At 37.5% G+C, this 16,360-nt stretch overlaps 1 protein-coding gene across 5 annotated transcripts in view; it reads left to right on the plus strand.

The window, feature by feature from the left end:
- Positions 1 to 16,360, plus strand: part of LOC138762115 (activin receptor type-1-like) — a 111,137-nt gene that overhangs the window by 33,082 nt on the left and 61,695 nt on the right. Inside the window, exon 2 of one of the 5 annotated variants that reach the window (XM_069935480.1) lies at positions 1,407 to 1,523. The exons of 2 other annotated variants lie outside the window; for them this stretch is intronic. The gene's annotated coding sequence lies outside the window, so the exon portion shown is untranslated. Of the gene's footprint in view, positions 1 to 919; positions 1,524 to 16,360 lie in introns of those variants that run through there. 2 more of the 5 variants (XM_069935479.1, XM_069935482.1) reach the window with 2 other exon arrangements.

The following is a 16,360-nucleotide window of genomic DNA, read 5'->3' on the forward strand; positions in this document are numbered from 1 at the left end:
GGAATTCTATTTCTCCATTTGCAGTAATGGCTTTGTTCAATCACCCTACAATCTTCCTCCTCCAGTGTTGCTAAAGAGCTAATACTCTTCATCTTTATTCTTTGGAGCGTAGAAGGTTGAGAGGGGATTTGATAGAAGTATTTAAGATTATGAAAGGGATAGACAGAGTGGATGTGGATAGACTATTTCCATTAAGAGGAGGAAAGATTAAAACAAGAGGACATGAGTTAAGAATTAAGGGGCAGAGGTTTAGAGGTAACATGAGGGGGAACTTCTTTACTCAGAGAGTGGTAGCCATGTGGAATGAGCTTCCGGGAGAAATAGTGGCGGCGGAGTCAATTGTATTATTTAAGAAAAGGTATATGGATGAGAAGAAGATGGAGGGTTATGGGCATTGTGCAGGGAGGTGGGACTAGAAAGGGGTGTTTGGTTCGGTGCAGACTAGAAGGGCCTAATGGCCTGTTTCCGTGCTGTAATTGTTATGTTATGTTTATGTATTTTGAACTGTGGTAAGGAGCTGGGGTAAAATGTGAGTTTGTAGTTATTCAAAGCCATTGGTTTACAGAAAGAACGAGATAGCCACTGAATATTGATTTATACAGCTGACAAAAATCCAACAATACCATATAATAATAACACAAATTTGGCTTAATAAGGCACTATATCAATGGCCTGCACTGTAATAGTTACAGACTGAAGTAAATCACCGTGATTGAAGTAAAAAACCCCCACACAAAATGCTGGAGAAGCGCAGCAGGTCAAACAGCGACCTTTATGTAGCATAAGATACATAACCGATATTTCGGGCTTGAACAGTTCATCAAGTGAAAACCTTTATTGCTGGGCAGGCAATAATCCGGGATATCTGCCAAATCCCACAACTATTAATCAAGCATTCTTGCAAACAAACCATCACGGATGTTAGTTTTTAAAGTTAGTTCTAAATAATCAAGCACGTTTCACTCAGTTTGAATACTTCATGCTTGGTTTAAATAAAAGCTTCCTACTACCTTCAGGCACCTGAAGGTATCGGACTGGAATATTTGAGGTTGAAAAGTTGCGTCTGGATTAGCTTGCTGAAATTTGCAACAGAGGTGGAAGGTGCCGTGAAGTCCGAAGAGATTTAATTGGTCCGAGATCTCAGTCCCCATCTTCCTCACCCCAGGTGTCTGTATCGGGGATTTGGACAAAGAGGAAATGCTGTGGTCATGTTAATTATAGTCTAGGAGGGATTCGATTCTCTTATCAAGAAGGGGGGTGGGAAACAAACCCATTGGAGGGTGGGCTTGTCAGCTTTTCATTGCTTCACTCGTGGAGCCACGCAGTGATCGCCATAACCGCTTCCAAACTTGGAAGAAGCAATGCGGGAGAAATGTAGTTGATCCAACTGCTTCGCACTGTTTCAGGCGGCCGGCTTGTTCGTCTTCGATGGTCGAACGGTGTTTTCGGTGGTGGTAAAGCTCAGTTGCAGGGCTTGCATTAATGCCGGGGCACTTCGAAGAGGAAAGTTGACCTCCGAAGAGGTAGGTAAAAACTTTGTAATAAATCCGATTTCTAGGATTGATCGCGACTGGGGGCACCGAGAGATTTTTCACTTAATCGCCAGGTAACTTGGAGGCGATTTATTTTTGTAACCGGGTTGTTGGAAAACAAGTTATTTCCACCCCCTTCCCCCATTCTGATACCGTGGGGTGGCTTTAAAAGCTGGAATGCTGGTTTACTTGTAGCAACTCCAGGCAAGTGTGGACACAGCTGTTGCGCATTACAATGTCTTCAACGGGGTGGCTGAAGGAGCGTGGGGACCATCGGTGATTTTCTCTCTCTCTCTCGTTTAAATGGCAGGTTGAGGTGTTGGATTACATTTACTTGCCCTTTCTATTGCAGGGCTCGAAGTAAATGTCTCCTCAGACCAGGTCCAACGTCTCGTCATGAATTATTGACTTTTCCATGTTTTATTTTTGTACGTAATATCACAGGCTATTACTACACACTGTGATTAAATAACATGAGCCTTGATAGTGGAAGCAGAAGGCAATTTTTCATACTTTTTCTCAAGTTGAACAAAAGTTCTCGCTTGAAATATTCACTTTAAACAAACTGAGCCTGCTTTGGTCGGTTTCCTCTCCATCTGTCCTATAAACATACGTTTCTGTTTCTTGTCCAGGGGCTTCAAGTCCGACCTCGATAGCCTTAGTTTGCACCGCGTTCTGAATTCAGTACCGCTCAGTTCAAAACATACCCCTGTTCTCAGACAGCAATCCCGATAATAAGTTAATGTGAGAATTACTTCCCAGCTGAAGTTTCATGGAACAGCACCTTCTTGTTGGGCCGAAGGACCATGATTCAAAGCCACTTGGCCATTTGTGCTGTGGGGAGGATACAAATGTGGAATGTGTAGTAGGTTGCGTGTGTGGGCAAGAAAAATTCTGATGGAATGCCATGTGGCAAAGTGCAAGGGCATCCTCCTTGGTAAAAGAAATAGAAGGGCAGATTTTTTTTGAATGATTGAAAATTACAAGATATTGGTGTAAAAATTGACCTTTTTTGTATGTCAATCAGTAAGTGTGAACAAAGAGGGCAGAACAATAGAGCATAGGACAGGCCTTTTGACTCTTTTGTCTGTACCAAATAAGATATCCAAATCAAACTAAAAGGCTGCTGCTCGCACCTGATAGATATCTCTCCATCCCCTTCATATTCAAGTTGTCAATTTGATTTGCTGTTCATACCATGCTCACACGGTATAGATGAGATAAAGTTTCTCCGGGACCACGGAGCATATTTACGTAAATATAAGTTAGAAAAGAAGTTAAGCACATTAAAAATATTAAAACTTGTACAGTTACAGTCTATGATACCCTATCCCCAAATGTTCTGGGAGTTCAGGAGTCTGGCTTGAGGAGACGTAAGGGCCCAAGTGCTGCAGTACCTCCTACCAGATGGCAGAAGGGAGAACAGTTTACTTGCGAGGTGTGTGGAGTCCTTCACAATGTTTATTGCCTTTCACCTGCATTGAGTGTTTTAAGTGTCCTGCATGGTAGGAAGAGAGCCCACAATGATTTTTTTGTTGATTTCATTGTTCTTTGTAGGATATTGTGGTCAAGGAGGGACAGCTTCCAAACCAGGTGGTGATGCAGTTGCACAAGATGTCGTGAGGATGGAGGGTGGGTCTATCTGGAAGCCTCTTAAATGCTAGTATTATATCTGCTTCCACCATTACCCTGGCAGACCATTTCCAGGCACCCAGCACTCTGAAATACTTGCCCTGCACATTTCCCTTAAACATTCTCCCTTTCACCTTAAAACATGACCTCCGTTATGATGCTTCAACTTGGGGAAAAAAGATTCTGACTGTTCTCCCGATTAATTCCTTTTATGATTTTATAAACTGCTATATCCATCCATCCGTCTCCGCTCCATCCTCAACGTTCATTGGAGCGACTTCATCACCAACATCGAAGTACTCGAGATGGCAGAGGCCGACAGCATCGAACCCACGCTGCTGAAGATCCAACTGCGCTGGGTAGGCCACGTCTCCAAAATGGAGGACCATCGCCTTCCCAAGATCGTGTTCTATGGCGAGCTCTCCACTGGCCACCGTGACAGAGGTGCACCAAAGAAGAGGTACAAGGACTGCCTAAAGAAATCTCTTGGTGCCTGCCACATTGACCACTGCCAGTGGGCTGATATCGCCTCAAACCATGCATCTTTGCGCCTCACAGTTCGGCGGGCAGCAATCTCCTTTGAAGAAGACCACAGAACCACTGACAAAAGACAAAGGAGGAAAAACCCAACACCCAACCCCAACCCACCAATTTTCCGCTGAAACCGTGTCTGCCTGTCCTGCATCGGACTTGTAACATAAACAAGCCTGCAGCTTACGTGGACATTTACCCCTCCATAAATCTTCATCTGCGAAGCCAAGCCAAAGAAAAGAAGAAACTGCTATAAGGTCTCCCCTCAGTCTCCTTTGCATCAGAATAAACAGACCAAATTTGTCCAATCTCTCTCCAAAACTAAGACAATATTCAAACAACATTCTGGTAAACCTTTTCTTTACTCTTTCCAAAGCCTCCACATCATTCATGTCATTGCACAGAATTCCAACTGCAGTGCAACCGAAGTTTTGTATAGCTCAAACACCACTTCCTTACTTTTGTACTCAGTACCCCACTCATTCACATACCATTACCATTCATGTACCATTCACCTTCCTTACCACCCTAGCTACTTGCATGGCCACTTTCAATGAGAAGACTCTGTCTTTCTTAGACAGTTAAAGAATTTCATGTATGTTACATTCTAAATGTAATATTACAGGACAATAATGGAACTTTTACCTCTGCTTTTTGTAATTGTGGCCTTTCTGTTGTGTTGATGATGTTCTTTATCTGACCTACTCTGCAATGTTTGGTTCCTCTATTCTTCAACTGTCCTTTTCACATTTTTAAAACAGAATGTTATAACTAGCACTTTTAACCAAGATGTGTGATCCTCTTCTAACAATCTGTAGATTGCAATCTGGACAGAAAATTCTGGAGATACTTACAATTAGCCAGGATCTGCGGGGAGAAAAAGGGAACCAACATTTTGGATAATTTTATTAAATGGTCATCTCCCTGAAATTCTTTACCATTCATTCAACTCGTGAATGTCGTAACGTTTTCCCAAGATGTACATCATTTGTCACTTTCTTGTATATGTGTTTATCCCATTTAAATCCCTTTGCAGATTTTTTTGATGTCTGCATATAGGTCACTTATTTATTTGATTTATCAAATTGGCAACCTTTCGCCTTGATTATCAAAATAAATTGGGGATAAATTGGGACTCAGTTCTGTATATCCATTTATAACAATGTGACATGCTGAGAATGACCCTTTGGCTTTGTTTTTTAACAGTCCTGTGTCCTACCCATAAACTGTGTCAACCCTTTATGCAGAACAGCTTTTATAGGACATTATCCCAATACCTTTGTTGATATCAAGATTTTCCCAATTTATCTCCCAAAAACATCTCTATATACTCTGTCACACTACCGTTAAAATTCAAGGAGGAAGCTATAAGGTTTTTTCCTGCTTTTATGTACCCATGATTTTCCCCAGATCTTTAGTGACATTAATTGAATTCTTCACTGTCATTAGAACCTTGGTTCTCATCCACTTTTAAATTATCTCCGCAGTAATCCAAGATATTAAATATTTGTTTGATGTTTCATATCTTTATTTCCCATTTTAATAATCTCAATGAAATTAGTTTTTTTTTGGTTTGCGGCTCTTGATATTTCATGTAAATTTACTTTTATAACTTTCTCAAGATGGGGTCTCTGGAATTCTCTTTCTCCCCCCACTGCCAATGAGTTGTGGAGGCTGGATCATTGGGGATATTTAAGGAAGAGCTGAAAATTATAAAACAATTGGCAGTTTAGGCAGCATCTTTGGGAAGAGAAGTGATTGAATTTTCCAGTTAATGACACTTTTGTCAGTCCTGGTGATCCATTAACACACTTTCTGGATTGATTTGTTCAGCATGAAATGGCAATGATGTATTTCCAAAATATTTTTGAAAATTCTGGGAATTGAGGGCAATAATACAGAAGAGGAGCTGAGGCCCAAGGAAGGTTAGTCATGATTATTTTGAATAGTGGGGCTGGCTTGAGTGAGCCAGGTGGTCCAGTCCTCCTTTCTGTGTGTCTGTGTGTACCAGGCTATTTGGCTTGACGTACATATTCTATTATTCTGTAACATCACAATCCCACAATACTGCATTAAATCCTTGCCTTTTAATGAGTAACTTGTCTGTCTTCAGTATACAGGTGTACCCTTTTTGCGAAAGTAGAGCGTACCTATGAAATCTTTCATAAGCCAAAATGGCATAAAGCAAAGACCTATTCTCTACTATTGAAGGCTATTTTCATAAAAGCGAAAACCCATTCAAATTTCTTTTGGATAGTGAATGCGGGATTCTTCGTAAAAAGCAAATTTGCATAAAATAAGTATTTGTAAAGCACGTATACCTGCACTTGGTGTTTTAGCCTCCACGGCTCTCTTGCATTATTTCCAGAGATTCACTATCCAGTGAAATTTCTCCCAACTGATCAGCATGCTATTTTTGATCTGAGACTCTATAGATGTTTTATATACCCAAGCCAGATGGAAACAGTTCTTTATTTGCCCATTATAGCACCATAAGAACTTTGTGCATTTCAGTATGATCATTCTTACAAGTGTAACAGAGAAACGTAGAAGCTGCAGATGCTGGAATCTTGAGCTAACAGAATTGATGGAGGCACTTGCGAGTAGAAATGATCAGTCAACATTTTGTGTGAATTTATTGAATATAAAATAGGTGACAATACATCTATAAAGAAGCTGGCTGGAATAGGGGCCCAGAGGTGATAGTATAGGACAAGAGGAGCAGAGACAAGTAGAGGGAGAAACTGAGGATATATTCTGCTTCATTTCTCTTGGGTTGGCAAACCTTTTGTCTCAAGAATAAATCTGGTGAACTCACTCTTTTGCCAATAGGAAAAATAGATCTCCAGTATAGTCTCAACAGCTCTCAATATAATTGAAGCAAGTGTCTTTACTCATCCTGTTTTATTAAAGGCCACTATAAAATTAATTGCTTACTGTATGTTCTTATTAACCTTTAGTGATAATAGCCAGATTGCTCTGAGCATTAACTTCCTTCAATCTCACACAATCCCCCTTTTTATTTTTTTTCTACCAAAGTGGATGAGATTGTATTTTTTCACCTTCTAGTTCACCTGCCTACATCTCATCTAGTCTTAGCATTTTCCTTGCAGTCCACACCGGTCTTCAGGTTTGCACTGTGAGCAAACTTGGTTATCAATGCTTGATTCCCTCATCCATATTATTGATGAACCTGAATGGCTGTGGACCCAGCGCTGCTTCCTGCAATACCTCATTGGTCACAACCTTCCATCCTGTAAAAGACCAGTTTATTTCCACTATTTTTCATCTGTTAACTAATTTTTAATTCATGCCAGTATATTAACCCCAATGAGCTTTTAAAATCTCTTTGTGGCACCTTCTGCAGAAGAACTTGTGCAAGTTCATATAAATCGCAGCAAATAATTTGTTTTTATTTCTTCAGTAGGGTATAATGTTTTTAGATTTTTGTCAAACTTGACTTTTTTCCTTCTGTAAATCCTTGTCTCTGCTCAGTGCTCTTGCTGTTTTCTGTGTGTGCCATTACCTCCTACTTCATGAATTCCAGCATTGATATTAGACTAACCTATTTGTAGCTACTTGCTTTTCTCCCTCCGTCTTTAAATTTACATGTGCTATCTTCCAATTTGTGGAACATTTTTAGTATGAAGGAAATTTATGGATGCTGATGTACCCATCATTTCCCACGGCTACCTCCCTCAGGATTCACAGAATCATGGATTGGATCCTGAGAATTTATTTCCTTTTGGCCCTTCTAATTTCTCTTTACGCTCCATTCATGTAATCTATCAGTCTCTGCCATTTCCAGTGAAATTTCTCTCTCTATGAAGATGCAAACTATTAATTTCTCTGCCACTTCTATATTCCTTCGAATCAATTTCTCTGTTTCGGACTGTAGGAATCTCAGGTTAACCTTATTAGCTAATGTTTTCCATGTTTGGGTATCTATAGAAGTTGCCTTTGCTTCTTGCAAGACTGATCTTGTATTCTGCTTTCTTCTTGCTTAATGACCCAAAAAAGATGCTAATTGAATCCTTTTCTCTGTTTTTATTTCTGTTTTTCACTGTATTTTGGCAAATATTTTCAATCTAATTTTACACTCTATCGTGACCATTGCATCTTTTGTATTTATACAGTTGATATTCTCATTGCATAAAATTCTGTTGTAACGTAATCAGCCTTCCCTCAGGAATCACTTTAATGAAATTGCTAATTACATTCCATGAGGTCAAAGATAGCTTTATCTCGTTTTTGGAACTTGCTCTTCTTACTGTCACCAATTTGATTTGCCAATCTATATGAAGATTGTAGTCCTCTGTGATAATTGTATAACCTTTACTACAAGCTTTTTATTTCTTGTCAATTGTTTTATGTAGCTAAAGTGGCTGGTGTGATTGGGAGGGGTTTGTTGTGAACCCTTCCAATTAATTTATTTTTGATCCTGGTTATCCTTTCATTTGAATGCCTACTGAATTTTAATACAGGTAGTTTGTCTGATTAAAGACAATTACTCATTATGAGTATTAAAGCAGATGTTCTAAATCTGAATTAAAAGCTGAAAATTATAAAACAATTGGCAGTTTAGGCAGCATCTTTGGGAAGAGAAGTGATTGAATTTTCCAGTTAATGACACTTTTGTCAGTCCTGGTGATCCATTAACACACTTTCTGGATTGATTTATTCAGCATGAAATGGCAATGATGTATTTCCAAAATATTTCCAAGTTTATTACCCATAACGTTCAATATGTAAATTCACATGATCACAACTATTTTGAAATCCAGTGTTTTACTAATTTCAATCATGTAATTTTACTTAAACATTTAGCACAATCAACTCAGTGATTAAAAGTGAGAATGCTTCAGGAATTTAATCCAAGTTATAAATAGTATTAAACACTATTTACATTTCATAGGACTATTATTACCATTTACTGAACTCTAGCCTTCCTATATATATATATATATATATATATATATATAGTTAATCTAAGTAGCATTATTATATCTTCCAACAATTTGGATATGTTTACAATGTCCTACAAATACATTTAGCTTTTGATAGATGGGGGTTTTGATTCTTTTTTATCAGACTGTTATAAGAGTTTGGTTGAGTTTTTTTTGGCAAATGCTTCTCAACAGAATAATTATTTCCTGACAAGTTTAAGACCATTTTCAGCATTTCTATTTTTTTTTTGTATTCACAACAATTATTCTTGCTGTAAAAGTTTGTGATCTTGGTTCTTGCATGATCATAATGTATTCCATACAGAGAATTGTTGTTTAATTTTGGTTAAATTATTGCAGAAATATTCTCAATCTCAAATACCTTGTTGATTGTGATTAACTTTGAAGTGAAATTGTATTATATTTCAGTACTATAAATTTGTATTACTTTCATTTCAGCCTATAATCTTAATATCTTTATCCTTTCTCAGCTTTTGGAAAGTGAGTATGGCTTTGAAGGGTTGCATGAACTAGTAGAGTATAATTATTTGTTCAGTGCCCTGATCGAAAATTGCATTATTTCATTTCATCCTTGTAAATAACCAATGGCCATTGAATATCTTCTCTGGTGGGGGTGGCGCATTGGGAATGTTGATATGGCTTTCATATATTCTTCATTTCAAGCAATATAACTTCATTTCTACAGGAATGCTTTTGTGAGGACCAACAAAATGATTAACCCATTTTCCCGTCGCACCATTTTCTAAGTCTGTTAAAGAATTAGTCTGGAATTTAAAAATTAAGAATAACCCATGTACTGATCATTAACTTCAATGCTTTCCAGTCTCCTTCCTACATGATTAAATGTGACCAAGCTTCAATTTCTCAAGATAGTGTTTATCTGTAGATCTTTATTGTTTATTTTTGTCTAGGGCTATGTTTGTTCAATTCTTCTTAAGATGTAGGAACTATTCTGTGTCTAAATGTTGACGCACTGTTTTTGCATTTAAACATGTATTTACTTCCCATCACAAGTGCTTAAGCTTCATATTGTACACCAATTATGAAGCAGAAAAGATTTGCCATTTCTATGACTACAAGGTTAATCATCAAGATGGATGCAAGTGACTGCAGATGCAGTTATTGAAAGCAAAAACTGCTGGATAAACTTGGAGGATAAGGCAGCATCGGTGGAGGCAAAGGGCTACCTTGACAAAAAGCTCAGACCTTTGCTTTCCGTAGATGTTGCGTGACCTCCAGTACATTTATGTATTGCACTCGACCCCAGCGTCTGCAGGCTTTGCTTATCAACAAACATTTGTTACCATTTAGGATTGAGGCAGAGTTCATCCAGCAATTGGTTAATAAAAATATATAAGCCAGGAAAACCCTACCATTGATAAAACATTAAGCACAAAATTGAAATACAAAGTTACAAATTATACAACTTTACTACCAATCAACCACAATCAGACAGAGAGTTGTGATTAATAGGCTTTAATCACCTTAAAGTGTCAGCACAACTTGCATGTTGCTGGCCTGCTTCCAAGGCAGGTACTGAGGGAGGGGTTTGGTCATGACACCCTTTATGGGGATATTTGGAAAGGAGGAGCCACAGGTTCAGTGGGTGGGCCAGCACATAGATACATCTATACACATAGTGGTAGCATCACCACAACTTTAATTATTTCGGGAAAAGACTACTATGCAAATTTTTGGGAAATAGAAGCAAATGGATTACAGGGACACTGGTAAGTGAAATGATTCTGAGATTTATAAATGATTTTCTCACAGGACAGAAAAATACAGTGACCATAAAACATATTACAGATTTTTAAAATACGTGTGTGATGGATATTTTTATTTGAACATGGGATTTAACAAGCTGGTAGAGAGATGTTGATTGTTGTACATGATTTTGCCATGAACCTTTGTGTTTCATGGAGCTGAATTCCCATATTTTATGGTTTGAGAATGACAGGCTAGGTTAATGGAAGAGAATAATGATCTTTGGATGTGACTTAGCCAGAGGTTTGTGATGTGGAGATTGTAATAAAACAGAATTGTAAATCAAGTTGATGAATATAGAACAGTACAGGCCTTCCGGTCCTCGATGTTGTGCCAACCAATATATTCCTTTTTTAAAAAAAAATACTAAACCCACACTACCCTGTAACCCTCTTTTTTGTACATCCATGTGCTTGTCTAAGAGTCTCTTAAATGCCCCTAATGTTTCAGCCTCCACCACCATGCAGGCACTCATAACTCTGTGTTTATATTAAAAAATCTTGGCTTGATTCTCCCCTAAGCATCCCTCTCTTCACTTTGTACATGTATCCTTTGGTGTTTGTTATTCTTGCCCTGGGAAGCAGGTGCTGGCTGTCCTCCCTATCTATGGCTCTTATCATCTTGTAGACCTCTATCAAGTCTCCTCTCAATCGCCAAAGGGAAAAGTCCCATTTCTACTAATAAGACTTGTTTTCCATTGTAGGCAACATCCAGGTAAATCTCCTCTGCACCATCTCCATAGCTTCCACATCCTTCCTATAATGAGGTGACCAGAACTGAACAATCCAAGCATGGTCTTACCAGAGATTTGTAGAGTTGCAACATGGCCTCCCTACTCCTGAACTCAGTCCCCCTATTGATGAAGCCAAACATCCTATAGGCCTTCTTAACTATTCAATCAATCTGTGTGGTGACCCTGAGGGATGTATGGATTTGAACCCCAAGGTCCCTTTGTTCATCCACATTCTTAAGTAACTGACCATTAACCCTGTACTCAGACTTCTGGTTAGACCTTCCCAAATGCATCACCTCACACTTAACCAAATTGAAGTTCATCTACCACTTTTCTGCTCAACTCTGCATTCTGTCTATATCCTCTTGTAACGTTTGAAAGCCTTCAGCTCAATCCACAACTCCTCCAATCTTTGTGTCATCTGCAAACTTACTGACCTATTCTTCTGCCTCTTCATCCAGTTCATTTATAAAAATCACAAGGAGCAGGGATCCCAGAACAGATCCTTGTGGCACTCCACCTGACATTGACCTCCAGACAGAATACTTTCCTCCATTATGACTCTCTGCTTTCTTCCTGCAATTTTTTTATCCACACGGCCAATGTTCCACTGATCCCATGCCTCATGACTTTCTGGATGAATCTCTTGTGGGGGACATTGTCAAATGCCTTGAAAAATCAATGTAGACAACATCTCCCACCCTACCCTCATCAATTTATTTTGATACCTCCTCAAAAAACTCAATTTGGTTAGTGAGGCACAATCTTCCCTTCACAAAGCCATGCTGATTATCCTTGAGTAGACTCCAAATGAGCATGCTCATAGATCCTATCCTTCAGAATCCTCTCCAATAGTTTGCACAACACTGGCATAAGATTCACCAGTCTAGAATTCCCAGGATTTTCCTTATTACCTTTTTTAAACATTTGCCATTCTCCAATCCTCTGGCGCAGTCTCTGTAGCCAAAGAGGATTTAAAGATCGTAGCTACCGCCCCTAGCTATCTCTTCCCTCACTTCCCACAGCAACCTGTAGTATGTCGCATCGGGCCAGGGAACTTGTCAATCTTGATGTTTTAAAGAAGATTCAACCCTTCCTCTTCCTTAATCTCTACATTATCCAGCACATGGGCCTATTAAATTTCAACCTCACGATGATTAAGGTCCTTTTCTCTTGTAAATACTGAAGCAAAGTATTCATTTAGGACCTCCCCAATCTTCTCTGCCTCCAGGCACATGCTACCTCTTTTATCTTTTAGTGGCCCCACCTTCATTCTTGTCATCCTTCTGTTCGTCACATACGCATAGAATGCATTGGGGTTCTCTTAAATCCTACATGCCAAGGCCTTCTCATGCCCCTTTTGAGCTCTCTTAAGTCCTTTCTTAAACACTTTCCTGGCTGCCATTATTTTTTTTTTTTTTTTTTAAATTTTTTATTTTTCACACCATAAATCACAATAGCCATGATATACACTTTTTCTTTTCCACACATTTACAGTGACTTTTTCTCCCTCCCCCCTCCCTCCTCCCAAGCCACCCCCCCACCCCCCCCCTCTCATCCATTTTAGGTATACAATCTAGGTTGCATTAATTCAGTTAGACAATGTTGTCATTCAACAGAAATACACCAGAAATTCTACTGAGTCCATTCTTTTCTTTTCTTCTCCTTCCATCAACTTAGGTAATGTTTGTTCCCGGTAGGTTTTCGCTATTGTATTTAATGTAAGGCTCCCATACTTGTTCGAATATTTCAATATTATTTCTTAAACTATATGTTATTTTTTCTAATGGAATACATTTATTCATTTCTATATACCATTGTTGTATTTTCAAATTATCTTCCAATTTCCAGGTTGACATAATACATTTTTTTGCTACGGCTAGGGCTATCTTGACAAATCTTTTTTGTGCATCTTCCAAGTCAATTCCAAATTCTTTATTTTTTATGTTACTTAGGAGAAAGATCTCTGGATTCTTTGGTATATTGTTTTCTGTTATTTTATTTAATATCTGATTGAGATCATCCCAAAATTTTTCTACTCTCTCACATGTCCAGATTGCATGAATTGTTGTTCCCCTTTCTTTTTTACATTGAAAACATCTATCAGATACTGTTGGGTCCCATTTATTTAACTTTTGCGGTGTAATGTTTAGTCTGTGTAACCAATTATATTGTATCATACGCAGCCTCGTATTTATTGTATTTCTCATCGTTCCAGAGCATAACTTCTCCCATGTTTCCTTTTTTATCTTTATATTTAAATCTTGTTCCCATTTTTGTTTAGTTTTACCATTTGTTTCCTCATTCTCCTTTTCTTGCAGTTTAATATACATATTTTTTATAAATCTTTTGATTAACATTGTATCTGTAATCACATATTCAAGGTTACTTCCCTCTGGTAAACTCAAGTTGTTTCCTAATTTATCTTTCAAGTAGGATCTCAGTTGGTAATATGCCAGCGCTGTATCTCCAGTTATATTGTACTTATCTCTCATTTGTTCAAAGGATAAGAATCTACTTCCTGAAAAACAATTTTCTATTCTTTTAATCCCTTTTTTTTCCCATTTTCTAAAGGCAAGGTTGTCTATTGTAAAAGGGAGTAGCTTATTTTGCGTCAATATTAGTTTTGGTATTTGGTAATTTATTTTATTTCTTTCTACATGAATCTTCTTCCATATATTGAGGAGATGGTGTAATACTGGAGAAGTTCTATGTTGTACCAATTTTTCGTCCCATTTATATAATATGTGTTCAGGTATCTTTTCCCCTATTTTATCTAATTCTAGTCTCGTCCAGTCTGGTTTTTCCCTTGTTTGATAAAAATCTGATAGGTACCTTAATTGTGCGGCTCTATAATAATTTTTGAAGTTTGGCAATTGTAAGCCTCCTTGTTTATACCATTCTGTTAATTTATCTAGTGCTACCCTCGGTTTCCCCCCTCTCCATAAAAATCTCCTTATTATTTTCTTTAACTCTTTGAAGAATTTTTCTGTCAGTTGTATTGGCAATGCCTGAAATAAGTATAGTATCCTTGGAAAAATGTTCATTTTAATACAGTTTATCCTTCCTATCAGTGTTAGTGGTAGCTCTTTCCAATGCTCTAAATCGTCCTGTAATTTTTTCATTAGTGGATTGTAATTGAGTTTATATAATTGGCCTAGATTTTTGTTTATTTGCACACCTAGGTATCTTATTGCCTGCGTTTGCCATCTGAATGGGGATTCCTCCTTAAATTTTGAGAAATCCGCGTTATTCATAGGCATTGCTTCACTTTTATTTACGTTTATCTTGTATCCCGACACTTCTCCATATTCCTTCAATTTCTTATATAGTTCTTTTATTGATAGTTCTGGTTCTGTTAAGTACACTATCACATCATCCGCAAACAGACTGATTTTATATTCCCTGTCTTTTATTTTTATTCCTTTTATATTATTATCTCTTCTTATCGATTCTGCTAGTGGTTCTATAGCTAGCGCAAACAATAATGGTGATAGTGGGCATCCCTGCCGCGTTGACCTGCTTAAGTTAAATTGCTTTGATACATGTCCATTTACTGTCACTTTCGCTAACGGTCCCTTATATAATGCTTTAATCCAATTAATATACTTCTCCGGTAAACTGAATTTTTGCAATACTTTGAACAAGTAATTCCATTCTACTCTGTCGAAGGCCTTCTCTGCGTCTAAAGCAACTGCTACTGCCGGTGCTTTATTTCCTTCTACTGCATGAATTAAGTTAATAAATTTACAAATATTGTCTGTTGTGCGTCTTTTTTTGATAAATCCAGTTTGGTCTAAATTTACCATTTTCGGTACCTGTTCTGCTAATCTGTTCGCTAATAGTTTAGCTATTATCTTATAATCTGTGTTTAGCAGAGATATTGGTCTATATGACGCTGGTGAGAGTGGATCTTTCCCTTGTTTTAGTATCACTGTAATTATTGCTGTTTTACATGAATCTGGTAAGTTTTGTGTCTCATCAATCTGGTTGATTACATCCAGGAGGGGCGGTATTATTAGGTCTTTAAATGTTTTGTAGAATTCTATTGGGAGTCCATCCTCTCCTGGTGTCTTATTATTTGGTAAATTTTTTATTATCTCTTGTATTTCTACTGTTCCAAATGGTTCTGTTAATTTATTTTGTTCCTCTATTTGTAGTTTTGGTAGTTCAATTTTAGTCAAAAATTCATCTATTTTCCCTTCTTTCCCTTCGTTTTCGGTTCGGTATAATTGTTCATAGAATTCTCTGAAGTTTTCCTTAATTTCTTTTGGATTATATGTAATTTGTTTGTCTTTTTTCCTTGTTGCCAATACCATTTTCTTAGTTTGCTCTGTCTTAAGCTGCCATGCTAAGATTTTGTGTGTTTTTTCACCTAGTTCATAATATTTCTGTTTTGTCTTCATTATATTCTTCTCCACCTTATATGTTTGTAATGTTTCATATTTTATTTTTTTATCCGCCAATTCTCTTCTTTTGGTTGTATCTTCCTTTATTGCTAATTTTTTTTCTATGTTTATTATTTCCCTTTCCAACTGCTCTGTTTCCTGATTATAGTCCTTCTTCATCTTGGTTGCATAACTTATTATTTGCCCTCTAATGAATGCTTTCATTGCGTCCCATAGTATAAACTTATCTTCCACTGATTCCGTATTTACTTCAAAGTACATTTTTAATTGTTTTTCAATAAATTCTCTAAAATCCTGTCTTTTAAGTAGCATGGGGTTTAATCTCCATCTATACATTCTTGGAGGGATGTCCTCTAGCTCTATTGCCAATAACAGGGGTGAGTGGTCCGATAATAGTCTAGCTTTATATTCCGTTTTCCTAACTCTCCCTTGAATGTGGGCTGATAACAGGAATAGGTCTATCCTTGAGTATGTTTTATGTCTAGTCGAGTAGTGTGAGTATTCCTTTTCTTTTGGGTTTTGTTTCCTCCATATGTCCACAAGTTTCATTTCTTGCATTGATTTAATTATAAATTTGGTTACTTTGTTCTTCCTGTTAATTTTTTTCCCCGTTTTATCCATATTTGGATCCAAATTCAGATTGAAATCCCCTCCTATTAGTATGTTCCCTTGCGTATTAGCTACCTTCAAAAAGATATCTTGCATAAACTTTTGATCTTCTTCGTTAGGTGAATATATATTAAGTAGATTCCAAAGCTCTGAATATATCTGACATTTTATCATAACATA

This window comes from Narcine bancroftii, chromosome 4, assembly GCF_036971445.1.
Source record: "Narcine bancroftii isolate sNarBan1 chromosome 4, sNarBan1.hap1, whole genome shotgun sequence".
In the NCBI taxonomy this organism is placed as follows: Eukaryota; Metazoa; Chordata; class Chondrichthyes; order Torpediniformes; family Narcinidae; genus Narcine; species Narcine bancroftii.